At 45.7% G+C, this 18,446-nt stretch overlaps 1 long non-coding RNA gene across 1 annotated transcript in view; it reads right to left on the reverse strand.

Annotated features, from left to right (window-relative positions):
- LOC146177261 (uncharacterized) overlaps nucleotides 1–18,129 on the reverse strand; it is a 91,340-nt gene extending 73,211 nt beyond the window's left edge. The window contains exons 1-2 of the long non-coding RNA XR_014701018.1: nucleotides 18,005–18,129; nucleotides 8,197–8,348 (exon numbers count right to left, since the gene is read on the reverse strand). This is a non-coding gene — a long non-coding RNA (uncharacterized LOC146177261). The remainder of the gene's footprint in view (nucleotides 1–8,196; nucleotides 8,349–18,004) is intronic.
- Between the last annotated feature and the right edge of the window lie 317 nt (nucleotides 18,130–18,446).

The following is an 18,446-nucleotide window of genomic DNA, read 5'->3' on the forward strand; positions in this document are numbered from 1 at the left end:
GATGTCTCATTTACCCACGCTTAAAGCTAAAAGGCACGATGGGAATAAAAATAGGGGTTCCGATCTATCTGTATGTCTCAAGGGCGGCCACAAAACAGCCTACAGTGGTAAATTCGAATGTTCCGAGATGAGCCTGGAAAACACCGATACATAATGAAGGCGCTGGACACTTAAGACGCCATGGGCTAGCTTTCAATCACACTCAGCGTGCATAGAGACTAATCGGTAGAAGACCACGATGTCAGGAGTTTAAATAAAGTTGCCAAGTGTGAAACTGAGCAGCTCGCTAAACCAAGAGCCCCGATAAGCGTCCTTATTTACTCAATGTTATTGCTGGTTAGTATGCTCAGCTTGGGCGTGAAACGTTGGTAACTTGAATCCTCGGCAGAAATAATTTATCTCTTACAAATGTGTGCATTAAACCGTTAATTTTATGCTGCGTATTTTTAGGTGGGCTTTCTTTATTTGTTCTTTTCGAAAGCCGCTGGCATGCGGCCTAATCATTGTGATTCTAGCGCTCGGATCATTTCTGTATTCTGTGTTTATCCATGGCCGTTGTCGCGAGACGACGCTTTATCATTTTCGTTTTGCGCATGATGCATTCGGATGAATAGCGAAGAATTCAGCCGCTCGCGTGTGTTTCTACAATGTTCCAAGTAATGCTATTCACGGTTTGTGGCTTTATCTTGAACTTTTTTCGGCGCCTTTAAATTCAGCTCTGACAAGTGAAACTGGCATTCGGAGATCGGCAACCGCTGAGCCCCATTGCTAATATCGCCACCACCGAATCACTTCTTTCTCCGATTCAACTCAGCCCAATAAAGAGTTTATACCTGCGACGATCATCTCCTCATTTGTTGCCAACGGCACTCGTTACACCATAGGACCTCTGGTGGAGGTGCTCATCCCGACACCGTGACGTACCCCCGACCATATGGCACCCGCCAAACAGAAATCACTTTTGGCTTTTGTCCATCCCCGTGAGCCCCCCTGCTTCCAAGGACGACCAGATGAAGACCCGGAATTCTGGCTCTGCCTGTTTGAATGTGTGTCTCGTACAACGTCTGCTCTTGAAGACTCTGCCCGGATCTGGGTCGGAAACCGTGATACTTGCTTGAAGGTTTAGGCGGCATTTAAATGAAATTCTTAATGGCTTTTGCAAACGTCGTCCGAAAAGAAAGAGCACATGTCCACCTTCACATCTCAATTCAACTCCCTGAATATTCAGTGCTCAATTATGTGGAAGGAAGGAAGCGTCTCTTTTGCCGTGCAGACCATGAAATGACTGAGGAAAGGAAAGTTAATTTTTTATAGCAGGGCGCCAAAGAATCCCTTTTTGTGTGCCTTATGAGAAACCCGACCCAAATAGTGGCCGACTTCGAACAAGAAGCATCCTTAGCAGAACGGAAAAAAATTTACCCTCTTCCTCGAATCGACGTCACATTATATCGGGTGTGTAACGCTGTGTACTTCTCTTCAATGGACCTGAAGAACGAGTACGGGCGAATTGAGGTCGATGGAACAGACAGCGAGAAGACCGCTCACATCACACCAGATGGCCTTTTCAATTTTAAAGTAATTCCATTCGGCCTCTGCACCGCACCGGCGACATTCCAGCGAGTAATGGATACCATACTAGCTTGCTTGAAATGGCAAATTTCTTTGGTATACCTAGAAAACGTTGTTGTCTTCTTTTCAAACTTTAAAAGCCATCTGAGAGGTTTTAGAACAGTTCTTGACGGAATCAAGTTGTCGGGTTTAACGCTGAAAGCAGAAAAGTGCCACTTCTCCCATGAAGAGATGTTGTTTCTGGGTCATATTGGTAGCAAGGAAAGAGTTCGCCCTGATCCGCAGAAAACAGCTGTTATCGCAGTTTCCACAGCCCGATGACAAGAAAGCTGTAAACCGGTTCCTCTGACTGTGCGCTTAATACAACGATTTGTCAATGAGTTTTCGCACCTCGCCGAACCTTTGACGCAGCTTACAAGGGCAGATGTGCCACTTCAATCGAAAGCATCGCATGCGGAAGCCTTCGAGGGACTTAAGGGCCGCCTTTAGTCCCCTCCTGTTCTGGGCCACTTTGATGAGATTGCCGGAACTGAGATAGCGCGTAAGCAGGACGAGCTTAGGCGCTATTCTCGTTTGGACGAATGAGGGGCAGGAGAAAGTAATCGGCAACGCTAGCAGGTCCCTGTCAAAAGCCGAAGCCTATTACTCGAGGACAGAGGAGTGCCTCGCGATTATCTCGGCCACTTCAAAGTTCAGTCACTACCTCTAAGGTTGACCATTCAAGGTAGTGAGCGATCATCATGCGCTTCACTGGCTCGAAAATTTGAAGGATTCATCCGGCCGCCTTGCTAGGTGGAGCTTATGTATCCAAGAATTCAACATCAAAGTAGTCTACAAGTCAGGTCGCAAGCATTCCCATGCAGACTGCTTGTCCTGGGACCCTGTGGACACGCCCTCAAAAGACAATGACGATGCCTTCTTCGGACCGGTAAGCTCCAGCAGTTTCTTTGAACAGCAGCGCTCAGACCCTGAGTTGAAGGACCTGGCACACTACATAGAAGGAAAACTCGCCTCCACTCCTGCAGTGTTCAGATGTCAGCTGTTGTCCTTCGCGCTGCGCAATTATGTTTTTTGAAAAAATGCACCCAAGAAGAACACATACCTCCTTGTGGTGCCAAAGAAACTCCGAAGGGGAATTTTGCAAGCGTTCTATGATGAGCCCACATCAGGGCACCTCGGGATGGCGAGCACGTTGCATGGGAACTGAGAGAGCTATTACTTACCGCGATTACCTGACGATTTGCCCAATGTTTGAAAACGGGCTGTGAGTGCCAGCAGCGCAAGATGCCACCGACCAGACCAGCTCGGCTACAGAACCCCACACCGCCCCTGACCAAACCCTTTCAATAAATTGGGAAACTATTCGGCCCCGATATCCTCAGCGGGGAACAAGTAGATCATCATGGCCGCTGACTACCTCATCCGCTACGCCGAAGTGAAAGCCCTGCCTAATTGTGCCGCGGCAGAAGTCGCAGAGTTCTTCATCAAGCCAATTCTGCTTTGACACGCGCCCACGAAGTGGTCATCACAGGCAGGGGTACATCATTTGCATTAGAGCTGACGGAAGCCATCCTACATTACAGTCTTACGATCCATGGACGAACAACTGCGTGCCATCCTTAAAAAACGAGACTCCACAAAACGATTGCGGACATGAATGCCATGTACATACATCGACGCCAAACACAAGACCTGGGACGCCATTCTGCCTAAGTATATTCGCGTATAACACAGCCGTCCAGGTGACAACTAAGGCGACACTGTTAAAGCATGTGAGCGGCAGGAAGCCCACTACAACGCTCGAAACGATGCTGCTACAAGTGACGGAAGACAACCTTCTGTCACCACCACCTTCAGCGCGCAAAGGAAGCCCGATGACTCTCCCAACTGCGTTTAAAAGACCTAAAACGCTCCGACGCCTGAGGACACATTTGACGATGAGATGCACAGTAGAGGCCGGGAGACCATGTGTGGATTTAGACGCCGACACGGCAACGCGGACTGAGTGAAAAGCACTTGCGGTGGTACTTCGGCCCAAGCACATTGAACAGCTCACCTATGAAGTTCTCTCCAACGGCACGACCACATCCCAGTGGCGCCGGGCGCGCCAGGAAATTGTTCATGTTGTGCGCCTAAAGCCTTATTACGCACGCTAAAGGGTCTAGTTATTTTTTTTTGTTTACTTATCTCTGTTTATTTTATAAGCATTGAGGCAATGCCTTTTTAAGAGGGGTGGGGAGTATTACCGCGAACTGGTAAAAATTCATCTGTTCTTTTATGACAACCGCTGGCGTGGGACCTTATCATTGTTATTCTAGCCCGCGCATCGATTCTGTAGTTGTTCATGCTCCTTTTCGCAAGACGACGCTTTATAATTTTCTTTTTCGGGCAAGATGCGTCAGGATGTATCTCGAAGATTCTAGGCGCTCGCGTATGTTTCTACAATGTTCCAGGTCATGCTAGTCACTGTTTGCGGCTTTATATAGATCTCTCCTCGCAAACGTTAAATTCAACGCTGACAAGTTAAACTGGCATTCGCAGATCGACGACTGCTGTGCACGATTGTTGCTTTCGCCACCGCCGATTGCTTAGTTTGTTTGCGGACGCAAGTAAGCCCAAAAAAGAGTTATCTTTGAGAAGATCGTCTGCTCATTTGTTGCCAACGGCATCGTCAAAACCGCGTGATAATATTTTCTATCTGGTACCACTTAGGAGTATCCCTAATATCATCTTCGCCTTGTTTTATGGCGGCACACAAATAAAATGAAGGGCTATGCTTTCTGTTCAATAACATGAATACCAGAGTTTTACGAGAGCAGCCAGTAGATAGATGGCCCTGAGAATTGGGAGATATTTTCAGTGAATCGCTTGACGGAGATTTTAATTCCGCCACTCATAATGAAAACTGTAACCTTTCTGACCTATCCTTAGTTCTCCGTGCAAGTCCAGGTATTCCTTTAAATGGCAGCCTCTACGTTGTCATATATAAGAAATGTTTTCACGGCTATCCACGAAACATTATCTTTGTGCTGAATGGTTTCCAACATTTCAGTTGAGTTCAGTCGTGTCCGACTCTTCGTGACCCTATTGACCATGTCACGCCACGCTTTCCGGTCTCTCACTATCTTCCTAAGATCACATAACTTCATCTGCAGTGCCTCGAGGATGCCATCAAACCATCGCGTTCGCTGCCTACCCCTTCTCCGGCGACCCTCAACCTTTCCCAACATCAGATCTTTCTCCAGCGACTCCTCTCTTCTCATCAGATGACCAAAGTAGCTGAGCTTTAACTTTAGAATTTGACCCTCCAATGAGCACTCAGGGTTTATGGTCGACAATATGACATTTGATCTTCTGGCAGTCCAAGGAACTCTCAAGAGACTTCGCCAGCACCACAATTCAAACGCGTCAATTCTTCGGCGGTCAGCCTTTTTCACAGTCCAACTCTCGCATCCATACATCACAACTGGAAAGACCATAGCACGAGTTATACGGATCTTGGTTGGCAGACTAATGTCTCTGCTCTTTATTAGGCGGTCAAGGCTAAGCATTGCTCTCTTTCCCAGAAGCAGGCGTCTCCTAATTTCATGGCTGCAGTCTCCTTTCGAGGTAATCTTGGAGCCCTAGAAGAGAAAACCTGTCACAGCTTCCACTTCTCGTCCCTTGATGCTCCAGGACTTGATAGGGCAAGACGCCATGATCTTTGTCTTTTTAATGTTCAGTTTAAGCCCAAACTTCTCACTCTCTTCTTGTACGCGCATCAGAAGTCTCTTGAGTTCCGCTTCACTTTCTGCCATTAAATTGGTATCATCCGCGTATCTAAGGTTGTTGATACGTTTTCCAGCAATCTTCACTCCAGCTGAAGACTCGTCCAGACCGGCCTTCCTCATGATGCACTCTGCATATAGGTTAAACAAGCAGGGTGACAGTATGCAGCCTTGCCTCACTCCTTTCTCAATTGGAAACCTATCAGTAAGACCATGCCCAGTTCTGACTGTGGCCTCTTGCCCTTCATACAGGTTCCTGAGGAGACAGATGAGGTGAATTGGAACTCCCATCTCTTTTAGAGCTTGCCACAATCTGCTGTGATCTACGCAGTCAAACGCTTTCGCATAATCAATAAAGCAGAAGTAGATGAGTTTCTGGAACTCTCTTGCTTTTTCCATGATCCAGCGAAGGTTGGCAACTTGTTCTCTAGTTCCTCTGCCCTTGCGAAACCCAGCTTGCACGTCCAGAAGCTCCCGATCCACATACTGCTGCAGCCTACCTTGGAGGATTTTCAACATCACCTTGCTAGCATGCGAAATAAGCGCGATCGTGTGGTAGTTGGAACAATCTTTTTCACTGCCTTTCTTTGGAATGGGGATGTAAACTGACCTCCTCCAATCCTGTGGCCACTGCAGGGTTGTTCAAATCTTCTGACATAATGTATGCAGAATGTTAACAGCGTCATGGTTGAGGTTTTCAAGCAACTCAGCTGGAATGCCATCAATTCCGCTAGCTTTGTTCTTAGCAAGGCTGGCTAAGGCCCATTCAACTTCACTATTCAGGATGCCCGACTCGAGATCAGTGATCACAACCGTCTTATGTTGGGTTTGCACATTCGGGTCCTTCTTGTACAGTTCTTCTGTGTATTCCTGCCACCTCTTCTTTATCTCTGCGGCTTCAGTGAGGTCCTTGCCTCGTTTGTCCTTTATCACGCCCAGCTTAGCACAGAAGCTTCCTTTGATATCTTTGATTGTCTTATACAGGGCTCTTGTGTTCCTTAATTGGCTGTTGTCCTCAACTGCTTGGCACTGTATATTCAGGAAGGCATTCTTATCTCTCCTTGCTATTTTCTGAAAATCCACATTGAGAACCTTGTATCTTTCTCTTTCTCCCATACCCTTTGCCATCCTCCTTTCCTCTGCTATTTGCAAATCCTCTTTAGATAACCAGTTTGCTTTCTTGCATTTCTTTTGCTTTGGAACTACCTTAGTAGCAACTTCTTGTATTATATCACGAACATCAGTCCACATCTTTCCGGGCTCTTCGTCTTCTAGATCTAATTCTTGAAATCGATTCCTCACTTCCACAGCATATTCTAATAGAACTTGATCCAGATTATACCTGAAAGGCCTTCTAGTCTTCTGCGTTTTTCTCAATCTAAGCTTAATCTTGGCAAGAAGAAGCTGATGATCGGTGCCACAATCGGCCCCAGGCCTTGTTTTTACTGCTTGTATAGCGCTTCTCCATCTCTGCCGGCAAATAATATAATCGATCTGATTCCTGTACAGACCGTCCGGTGAAGTCCATGTGTACAGGCGCCTCTTGTGCTGTTGAAAATAAGTATTCGCTATGGTCAGGTTGTTTTCTTGACAAAACTTTACTAGCCTCTGCCCAGCTCCATTAGGCTCAACAAGACTGAACTTGCCTGTAATTCCGGATATTTCTTCACTCCCTACCTTAGCATTCCAGTCTCCTATGAGAAAAACGACGTCTAGTGATGGGGTGCGGTCTAAAAGGCATTGTAGGTCTGCATAAAATCTCTCAACGTCAGCTTCTTCAGCAGTAGTGGTCGGTGCATAGACTTGGATAACTGTTATGTTGAAAGGTTGACCTTGGATCCGAAGTGAAATCATTCGGTCGTTTTTGGGGTTGTACCCTAGCACTGCTTTGCCCATTCTTCTGTTTACTATGAGAGCGACCCCATTCCTTCTCTTGGATTCGTGCCCACAATAAAAGACATAATGGTCGCCGGAGTTAAATCATCCCATTCCGGTCCACTTGAGCTCGCTGATACCCAATATATCAATGTTCAATCTGTCCATTTCTCGCTTGACGATATCCAGTTTACCTTGCGTCATAGATCTTACATTCCATGTTGCTATGTGATACATCTCGTTGCAACATCGGACTTTCCGGTCGCTTCCCGACACATCCACAACTGAGCGTCCTTTTGGCTTTAGCCCAGCCGCTTCATTCGTCCTGGAGCTACTAGGAATCGCCCTTTGCTCATCCACAGTAAGATGTCGGACGCCTTCCAACCTGGGGGGCTCATCTACCGGCGCCATATTATTAATGGTATTGTGACTGGCCATAGGTTTTTCTTGGCAGGAAATACTGGAGTGGGTAGCCATTACCTTCTCCAGTGAATCACATTTTGTCAGAACTCTCTGCCGTGACTTGTCTATCTTGGGTGGCCCTACACAGCAGAGCTCACGACTTCATCGAGTTTCGCAAGCCCCTCCGCCACGACAAGGCAGTGATCCATGAAGGGGTTTACTGTGCTTTAAATTACTGTGCTTTAAATTTCACCTTAAGGTATACCTGCGAAACCCCCAGGTTTTGTTAATACTGGCTCATAAAGATGCGTTTGCAATGCACGAAAACCTCCGCGCTGTTCAAAGACGAAAACCCTTCACCCGCCGCAATATCGGAGATGAAACCGATTAGCTGCCTTAATCGTCATTGTTCAAACACCCAGCCATTTAGCACCCTCTTTCTTTGTACAGATGAGCGAATCACAATAATATCTGCAGGCATTTCTTTATGTTTCATGCCTCTAATTGTTCTTGCAAATACCTTCTAGTGTGCAGCTGAAGGACCATTGCGGAGTTATGTATTCTGAGAATTGATATCGCTTACCATTTCTCGTTGACTTTGTATCCACGTTCCAGAAAATACCGGTACCCTTCACTCGGCCCAGTGGGCTCTATATATGTGCATATTACATCAGCCCTGTACATATCGTCTTTAGTTCGAAGATACAAGTAAATTCTTTCGGTGGTGTTTAGAGCCTGCAAGAAATATAATACATATTATTATCTGATATGTTTCGCTTTTGCCTATACGAAAGTATGTAGCACCTTTTGGATAAGAGCATGTACATGCGCTGGGTTTGTTTCCCTGTTGGTTTATGATCCGTCAAGCGCCCTGCCCGTGTTACAGATTTATACACATGTGCATCGGAAATGCATACAGGCACGTAAACGCTGCGCTTGTTTGCCTGCACCGATGCAGTCAAATGAACGCTGACTTCTAAACAGTTTGTAAACTCTCTGGTTGACCGTACTACGCCGAGTTTCAATGAAAAACGTAATCCTAGTACAAAGTTTCAATGTCTGTATTAAACTTGATAAGATTACCCGATTATCAAGTCACCCAGTTTCGCCCCTCAGTTTTACGCTCATCACTTTCTCCATACAGCCCCTGTTTAAGCATATTCAACTATACCTGCTTGAGATACACATTTCAATACACTGTTCTGTGTAAGATTTGTTAAGGAGGAATCCAAGATTTCCAAACGAAATTACAATATGCTTAATTTTATCAAGTATATTATGGTCACCACTAGCTTTACAACTAGAACACCGATGCCATCTTTACAACGTCCCAAGCAATGTATAACAATAAGGGTGTTCAATAAAACCATGCAGGCAATGTATTTACTGAGTTAACATATTGTCACGCTACTGACGACGATGAAGGATTGTGATGATGTGTCAGAAGAGGAGGAAGAAGCGTTGGTTTCTGGGGGCTAGTTGGCTTCACCTTGACCCGCTGCCACAGCACTGTAAATAAACACCCCCTTTCTGATTTCACCGTAACAATATTGTCACAATGCAGCAAGCCGATGAAAATAGGAGAACAGAGGACAGAGAGAAGATGCTCGATGGCCGTGAGATGACGTTTAATGAATATGTTAGCGAGCCTAGCGCAAGCGCTCCTGCCCGCGGCACTGCCCGGTTCGTTTTCCTTTTTCTCGTCCGTAAGATGACCCGGGGCCACCGAGCGATCATCTCGATCGTGGACGGGGAAGTTTAGCGATGTTGATGATTCCATGGTATGATGATGGGCATGTCTCGATGCTTGAAGGAGAAGAGGAAGAAGGAACAATAGAACGGCTTGCCGGCACCATGATTTCCGATGAACTTTGGCCCAGGACACTCTCGAGCCACACGTTGCCCCGACTTGATGGCGGAGGCCAAGGCACGCACTGCATGACATAGGCGGGGGAGGTTGTTTTCAAGTGTAGTGGTGTCTTGGGTCGTGGGGTCTTTGGTAGGCACATCTGGTCAGTGAGGTCACTTATGGTCTGTCGGGTCTCTTCTTGTGTCTTATGGTCATGTGTGGCGTCTCGGGTCAGTCTCTCCTTCGTCGTGTCTTGTGGTCGGTGGGGGGGGGGGGGGACGGGGCGGAGGAACGGCACGGTCTTGCTGGATCCGGCAGGCTGGGGAACAGCCATGCGATGCCTCCTAACCTTTCACCGACGGCGTAAGAAGTGGCAGGGCGCCGCAGCCCCGGACCGGGATGAGGGGGTGATGATGAAGTACCCAGCACCTCCAACGAAAAGTTACGATGCTGCAAGCCGATGAGAAGAGGAGAACAGATAGAAGATGCTCGATGGCCGTGAGAAGACGCTTAATGAATATCTTAGCGAGCCTAGCTTGAGCGCTCCTGCCTCCGGTACTGCCCGCTTATTCTTCCTTTTTCTCGTCCGTAACAATATTTATTAATTTTGCGCTGTGAAAATGAGGGGTATTTTGTATCCCCCCAAAGTAAGCTATATTATCTCAAATTTAGGAGAATCTTCCTTTAGGCCTGCTTTAGCTACGATTGTTGATGTGAGCGTCTAGCCCGCTGTTTACATCACCGAAGAAAATCAACACTTGTTCAGTGGGCGATGCCTTGACTAACCCCTTCGTCAGGGCGAATATGCAATAGAAAGGTGGCTGCTACAATTGAAGCATATTGCAAATGGCACCAGGCCATCAGGGAAACTTCTGGCAGGTGTTCACAGCAGCCCAGAAAGCGCTGATTCATAAAAAATATTGTTAGTGCCAAAATGAGCCCAACGTGAAACTAAAAAGAGCCCTTCGCCTGAACTAAATACTCAACAGCCTGGGAAAATGCTGCAATGCTGTCGGACAGATATCATCACCAGACAACTTGTTCACAAAATTTCGATTCCTATGTTTGCCTTATTCCAGCCTAAGGAAGATTGAAGGTAAGATGAAAGATCGAATGAGGTCCCTAGGATTATCTTTCATTATTAGCCGTATATACACTCGACACAGGTGAAAGCCTGGAACATATTAATTAAATTTCCCTGTCCTGAGCCAGCAGCGGCTTGTCAAGTCAGATCATTGTTTAGTGTTTTAAAGGAATGTAGTTTGACCCTTCTTGCACATGGTCGTTTTTTGGAGTGGTGCGTTCGAAATCATTATACGCGAGTCATTTTTAGAATTCTTTTGTAGCCGCAGGTTACGTTGTAACTGAATTTATTTTCGTGTTATATTTCAGTTTCTAATTCCATATGGATGGTTTGACAATAAATAGTCGTTCAGGTCTCTGAAGCGTCGTAAAAACTGCAATAAAGTACCTAATATGCTGCCATTCTTCAAATGTGTCATCAATGGAACCATGGTTGAATCCATGGAATGAAAACAAACGTATCAGCGCTTTTTGTTCTTCGACTAATAGGGACATACGTCAGTGTGAAACCGATTTCAGAGTCCTTGAAACTTCTAACAATGGAAACTCATATGATGCAAATTCAGCATACACTCTTCTGTGATGAAGTATTATTGGAAACAAAGCGCTGATATAAATTTGCCTGCCTCATTGCAGCGGATACTTAGGTCTAACGAGGCGGGCGCATTTCAATGGAGGCGACACGAAAACCCCTCTTTATGTCATTACACTCTTATCTTGAGTCATTTCGGGACGTTAAGAAGTGTAAGTTTTTGGATGTATTTATCGCTTCTTTTAAGCTGCAGTAGCAACAGCCTCACTTTGGATAAATATCACATTGAACACCCTTGCTGCCTTTCACCCATCGTGGAGGTGCGTTTGTTTTGCTTGAATCATTTCATATGGTGTGTACATGTGCCACTAAGGATGTCGACCATTCAGCTTCCTTTATAAATGCTATAGCCAATCTTGGTGAACACATACATGAGAACCATGATCCGAAAATGCGTGCGTCCCACCGCCTGAAGTGCTACAAGAAGCATGTAACACCTCTTGTGCATTTTATGAGACTCCAATATGAATAGTTTCAATGGCCCTTTATGAATAATCCACAAGGGTGGTTTACACAACGCACATAAAGTACCTAAGGCCTGAAGTCAGAGATGATATTAACCCTTCAAGGGGGCCTGTTGAAGTTTTGTTCGAGCCACAAGTGCACCATAAAACCACATGTGCTAATAGAGGCGCATTGTGTAAGCAAGTCAATATTATTGACACCTTTTCATTATTTCGTAAAGCTGTGATCCAGTCAAAAACTATTTCTTATGTTAGATTTATTCAATGAGTAAATCAGAGGCTCGTCCAGTATAGCATGCAGTTGAATTATAAGCACTTCTATAAAAATTGGCTGAATGATCAAATATGCTCTGAAAAGTAATTGAATTATTAAACACGTTTTTTATTGAACAAAACTATTTTAATAGGGCGGTCTATGTCTGGGATTATTACCTTCCAGTAAGTAGTGGTGCTTCTTTACCGTTTCCAGCATATCTCTGCATTTCGCAAACTGATGATTTCTTCTGAGGCTGTTCTGCATACGTCTAGTATCCGGGGTGTATATTTTATCCGCATATGTTGTTTGTGCGTCAGTATCATTGGACAAGTTTTGCGAGATGTCCGTTGAAGTGCTTATCAAGACATTGTCACCAGTGATTTTTGCACAACTGAGATTTGCGCATTAATTCTTGCGCGCAAATTTTCTAGTGAAATATATCTTCAACCTTATATGCGATGATAGAAAATTGCTGTTGGGAGCTGGTGTACATTAGCCTGCTTTGAAAGGAGTGGTTAACTATAAGAGTTCAGCTGTTAAAACACCCATCACTTTCTTATGTGGCGATCGTACCCCTTCGATCTGCAGTGCTTACTTGACTTCCGAGCTGTCAATTCTTAAAGCTCCTTATCTCGATTATTCGCGGCTATATAAAGTTATCATGTTCTTTAGATTCCCTTTATGGCCTGAATGATAGTGTGCATGTGGTCAAATGTGGTGTAGCATGTAGAATAGCTTGCCTGAGTAATAGCTTTATTCTAGTTAAAACGTCTTCCGTTTATAGCACTGAACACCGAGCCACATTTATAGCTGACCAGCCTCTATTTGTCAATCCATCGACGTTCAGTTTCTTGTGGATTAAATCAATATCAACACATTTTAGAGACCCCTTTATTAACAAAGTCATGAGGTATATTGAGTAAAAGGGGCAAGTCTTTTTATGTACGGTGACAAACTGTCCTTCCAAATGCCTTTCGTTCCCTTGTAGCACCAAAATGATCCGAGATCTTAGATTTCGTCTAAAGCTTTGCCTATTTCTCTTCATGATTAATGCTTTATTATTAAGGTCATGGCTACTATGCCTACAGTATAGATCTATGCAAAACCACTTGCTAGCATATCTAACCTACATCTACCAGAAAATTTTTATATCTCTATATATCTCTGTCTTTGTATGCGTGTTTTTCTCAACTTTTTCTAGTCATATGCATACAATATTTCATTTATCATTCAATTTTTAATTTACATATGAAATTCGTCTGTAGATGACGTACCTTATGTTTTTTCACTATTTCATAGCTCTATGAATTCTCTTCTCAGGGGTAGGTTGGCTGATTAAACCTTTCATAGTCAGATGTTTGCCTTTTTAAATACTCTAACTTTCCTAATTAATTCAGTACTTCAACCTCGCAATCGTAATCACATCAGATAATTCGTTTGCCTAAGAATAACATGTTTAAAATGTCAGACCACTGACCAAATATATTGGAAATGAAGGGCTCTTGCTCTGTGTGGTTATGATGTAGAGCTACAACTAAGAAACGAGAATGTGTAACTGATTCGGCTCGGAATGTCGCACAAAAAAAAACGACTTATCTGGCCCTTCACGGCGAAGTACTGTATTTGTTACTGGTCACCTCGGAAGAAATATCACCGATACTCTTAAATGCATAGTGTTCTCTATTCTTTGAACAGAGCTCGCATTGTTTTAATATCTTTCGAACTCTCACCGCTGCACCCATCAGCAAAACCCAACCTGGCTTCTGGAACTCAGCAACGGCGCGAAGCTTGGTAGGATCTGGAAGTACGCCGTGCTTGGAAACTACGTGACCTAAAATCGTGACTTCACGGCCAACAAAGCGACACTTTTTCAGGTTAAGTTAGAACCCAGCTTGGGTCAAACAGTTCAACACGCACTCCAAACGCAGAAGGTGGCTCTCGAAATCAGAAGAGAAGACTACAATGTCATCTAAATAGCAGACACAAGTTTTCCACTTTAGACCATGGAGTATCGAATCCATCATGCGCTCAAAACTGGCTGGCGCGTTAAAGTCCAAAGGGCATGACGTTGAATTCGTATAGGCCATAAGGTGTTACAAAAGCAGTCTTGGCGTGTGCGGCATCCGCAAGAGGTACTTGCCAAATATCCTGATCGCAGGTCTAACGACGAAGAGAATTCAGCTCCTTGTAAACAGTCTATGGCGTCAGCAATTCGAGCTAGCGGATAGACGTCTTGGCATGTGATGTTGCTAAGGCGCCGTTCATAGACGCAAAACCGTATAATGCCATCCTTTTTCTTGACAAGGACAAAAGGCGAGGCCCACGGACTACTGGATGGCTGAATGACATCATGCTGAAGCATGTCGTCGACTTGGTCTTCAATAATCTGTCGCTCAGCTGCCGAAACAGGGTATGGGCACTGACGTAGCGGCTTGTGGGTACCGGTATCAATCTTATGGGTGACGGTAGCTGTGCGGCCGAGGTGTTTTTTTTTTGAAATATCGAACGAAGAGCGATACTTCTCCAGTAAATGATTAAGTTGGGAGTGCTGTTGTGGGTCGAGGCTTGCGTCGACAAGACCAACAAAGACTTCGGCTGCATCGGAAGAAGTAGCCTCAGGCAAAGTGAGACGACAGAAAGAGAGGAATCAGTGCAACTGTCTGGGATTATCACGCCATCGATGAGGTGTACAATACCAAGGCACTCACCACGGAGGAAAGAGCAGGGGCTCAGCAAAGGGTTGGAAACCTGAATTAGGCTGCTGCCGTCTTGGAAAGTGAGCACAGAGTATGGTAGAAGCAGGGCGTGGCGTTATGCGAAGCTCTCGGACGGGGAGAAAATGACGGCGCTGTCAGGTGCGGAGAGGCAGGAAACAGGAATTGTAATAGATGAGCGCGGAGGGACCTCAATGTCGGCAGTCATAGTAAGCTTGCTGGGCGCACGAAACAAATCGATATCTGAAGGGGCGTTGCAAGTTAGAAGTTCGATTTCTGCGCGAGCGCAGTTGATAATGGCGTGATGGTTGCGGAGAAAGTCCCAACTTAAAATAAGGTCATCTTAGCACGACGACAGAACGACAAATTCTATAATATATAGGAAGCTTTGAATGAAACCCCTGGCTGTGCGAGCCGCCAAAGGCAAGACACGCTGAGCATTAGCAGTGTGAAGCGAATGGTCAGGTAAAGGCGTCGTCACTTTTCGTAGCCTGCGGCATAGTTTTCGGCTCATCACAGACACAGCAGCGCCAGTATCCAGAAGGGCTAAGACAGTCACGCCCTCCACAACTTCAATCACATTCGCAGAGGCGAAACGAGGCCTTATATTATTCGACACGCTCGCAGTTCTTGCCTCGGGAACTGCGCTAATCAGTTTTCCCGAGGCTCGTTGGTGTAGCGACGCATCAGTTAAATCGAGCGCCTCGGTGATGGAGAGCAGCGGCGACCATGTGGTCGATCGGTAGCGGATGTGCGATTGTGTGATTCGGGGCTGGGGCGTCTGAGGATGTCGGCGTACGTAGCGGCCGCTGCGACTGGAACCTGCTGAGCAGTGATCGGTAGCGCCTCAGCCACTTGATCCCCAATCACAGCTTGAAGGCTTGGGGCTAGGTTAGAAGGAGGGACCTGAACGCTTTGCAGAATGAATAATTGTCGGGCGGCCTCCTCGCGCACAAAGTCCTTGATCTGTTCAAACAGCGTGCTGCTGGTCGCCGACACAGCCAAGCTTAATGGTAAATCAGGCTGTATGGATGGTGGTGGGGCTGAAATTCGCTGCTTGCAGAGCTCATCTTATATCTGACAAAAGCGTGAAGACTTCAGCAACGGTATTGGGGCTGCGAGCGACAAGCATATGAAAGGTGTCTTCTTCGATGCTACTTAAAATATGCCCGATACGAGCAGTTTCCGGCATGGACGGGTCGATACATGTGCACAGACTCACAACATCGTCTACATATCTGGTGAAGGGTTCACCGTGTTGCTGGCGTCTAGATTTCAGGCGCTGTTCTGCGCGCAGCTTTCCGCACAGCAGGGCGGCCAAAGATATCATGCAAGGCACGCTTAAAGGCTGATCAGGTGGTCAACTCTGCTTCGTGGATGTGGTACCAGAGACTGGTAATGTCCGTCAGGTAGAATACGACGTTGTTGAGCTTCAGAGCTTCGTCCCAATGATTGTGGCCGCTTACCCGCTCGTAAGAGGCAAGCCAATCCTCCACATCGTGATCATTAATCCCGCTGAATATGGCCGGGTCCCACTGTCGGAGCGCTCCTGGGCAAACGAAGGGGGTTGGCGAAGAAGCAGAGGGCTGGCTCACATCGGTCGTCATAGTAGGTGCGATGGTGCGGCTGCGTAGCTCCAGGATGGTAGAGGAAGGGTCGAATCAGCACACTCCACCAAGTTGCAACAGGTTTCTTAGCCTGATCTTAGATCCGAGAGATCTCCCTGAAGCGTCAGTCCGAGGCTTCTTCTTCAACAGCAGGATCTCGCGCCGTGCGCTCGCGGTGCGCATGCCTCCGAAACTCATCGTCCTCTTTACAATTACAATATTGTGCAATTTCAATGTTGTTTTTAAGAGTTCTTTGTCATATGCCCCCAAAAAACTAAGAATCACTGCCCAGAATAAAGCTATAATCAATTGTCTCAGGCACGTTACACAGACGGCAGTTCACATTCCAGGGCGCGAACATCCGCTTGTCATGAAGGAATGCCTTGACAGGCAATGTCGCTGTGCGTAGTTTCAAGAAGAACATTTTTGCGGCTGCCTGAATGCACATTTTCCTAATATGCTATAGAACAGTGCTGTTCAATAAACCCAGATAAGGCTGCCGATACAACGTTGCAGGGAACAGACTCAGTTAGAACCGTGGTCATCTGCTTTCTCCAGAAGCTATACAGGTACTTTATCGAGAAACGCACAGTGAGAAAATAAAACGTATCAGAAACCTCCTTATGCAACCCCCTTAAAGGCCCCTCACGAGCCTGCCCAGTCGGGGCGAATAACTTAGGCAAACGAGGACTAAGACGCCTAATGAGTACAGCTACAAGAAACGGGTAGTTTGCCGATTTGAAAAGGAAAAATCAGGAGATAAATTGATGCATAAACAAGAAAACAAAGTCCACTCCACCACACTCTAAGGGAGGGAACAGGTTGTCACGCCGTATGGGCTCCCACTGAGAGCGCCACAAAAATGTTGCTAATATTCTGTGTATTACTTGTACCTTTCTCCTTGTGCAAAGCAAGACTTGAAAGGCAAACGCAAGCTTTGTAAACAAAAATATGTTACAGACCTGCGCCCTAGCAAATACTGAGAGCTCCCTACCCATCAAAGCCTGTGTTTTGCGCCGCATAGGTACGATTTGTGGATCCCAGTAGGCTGCACTGCTGCGAAATTGGTACAGAGCAACACCTAGGTACAGAATATGACTACAGTCTCAGCATATGCCTCTAAACTCAACCCCTATGTACAGAAGAGGACTACAGTCTCAGCATATTCCTCCGAACTGGCTTGGACTAGCGCCCCAAAGGCTCAGGCAAAAGCCTTTGGATTTATCTAAACTAAGAGCCGCGCCTGACGCATTGCTGAACTGTTCAGTCAAGTGTAAAGCCTCAAGTACACTCTTTTTGTCAGAACAAAAGAGGGCGATATCGCCAGCCTAGGCTAACATCTTAACTTCACTTTGAGCCAGAGAGAAACCATGAATGGCTGCACTGTTAATTATACGGAAACGCAGGGGTTCTAAATATAAGGCATACAACAATGCAGACAGCGATCATCCTTGACGAACAGATGATTCCAGTGGTATAGCTATCGTTAGCTCCAGATTACAATTAGTCTTGTATATGTGTTCATATAGTACAGCCCTATGTTTCTGACAAAAACGTCCGCAATGTTTGCATTTTCCAAGACCGCGAGCAAGACATCGTGCCGAACTTTATCCAATGCCACCGCCAGGTCAATTTGAATCGGAGCTACTTGGCCCATCTCACCTGATACTGTCTCCATTACTGAACGCGCAATATGGAGTGCGCCGCAAAAGTATTATTTGTGGAATACATTAAAATAGGATAAAATAGGACTGTGTCTATAATTCTTCAATAACCGCACATCGGATTTCCTATGTCTCTTTACTGAATATTAGAATTTATCTCACCTGTTCTACGTGCTCCAGCCTGACTGCATAAGTACTGAAGGCAAGCGTAATAAGTATATGGATTTGAAACCAGCGCATTGTGATACAGAAGTGAATATGCGAGGTTGCTGTTAAACTAATACAAGCTAATTGCAAGAGGACCGCTTATATATGCCCCTTTTGTAGCATAAGTTGCAAATGCTGTCATTATTTAATTTTTTTTTTCTTCTTCATGAAACAGAATTCGCTGTTTATGCAAATATAGTTGGGAATTCTCGGAAAAACGAACATTGTCGTGGCCAGAATTCAAGAAAAAGCATTGCGCCTCACATCTGAAGAAAGTCGTAAGGAAATATCAAGCGCTATTTTACATTGTGGAGAAATATCACATCAGTATGCACACTGAAAAATATGGGCGACAAGACCCTAGCAAGCAATAATTTTGCTCCACCGCTGGACGAAA

This window comes from Amblyomma maculatum, chromosome 10, assembly GCF_055883805.1.
Source record: "Amblyomma maculatum isolate TAMU_Amacu chromosome 10, ASM5588380v1, whole genome shotgun sequence".
Lineage (NCBI taxonomy): Eukaryota > Metazoa > Arthropoda > Arachnida > Ixodida > Ixodidae > Amblyomma > Amblyomma maculatum.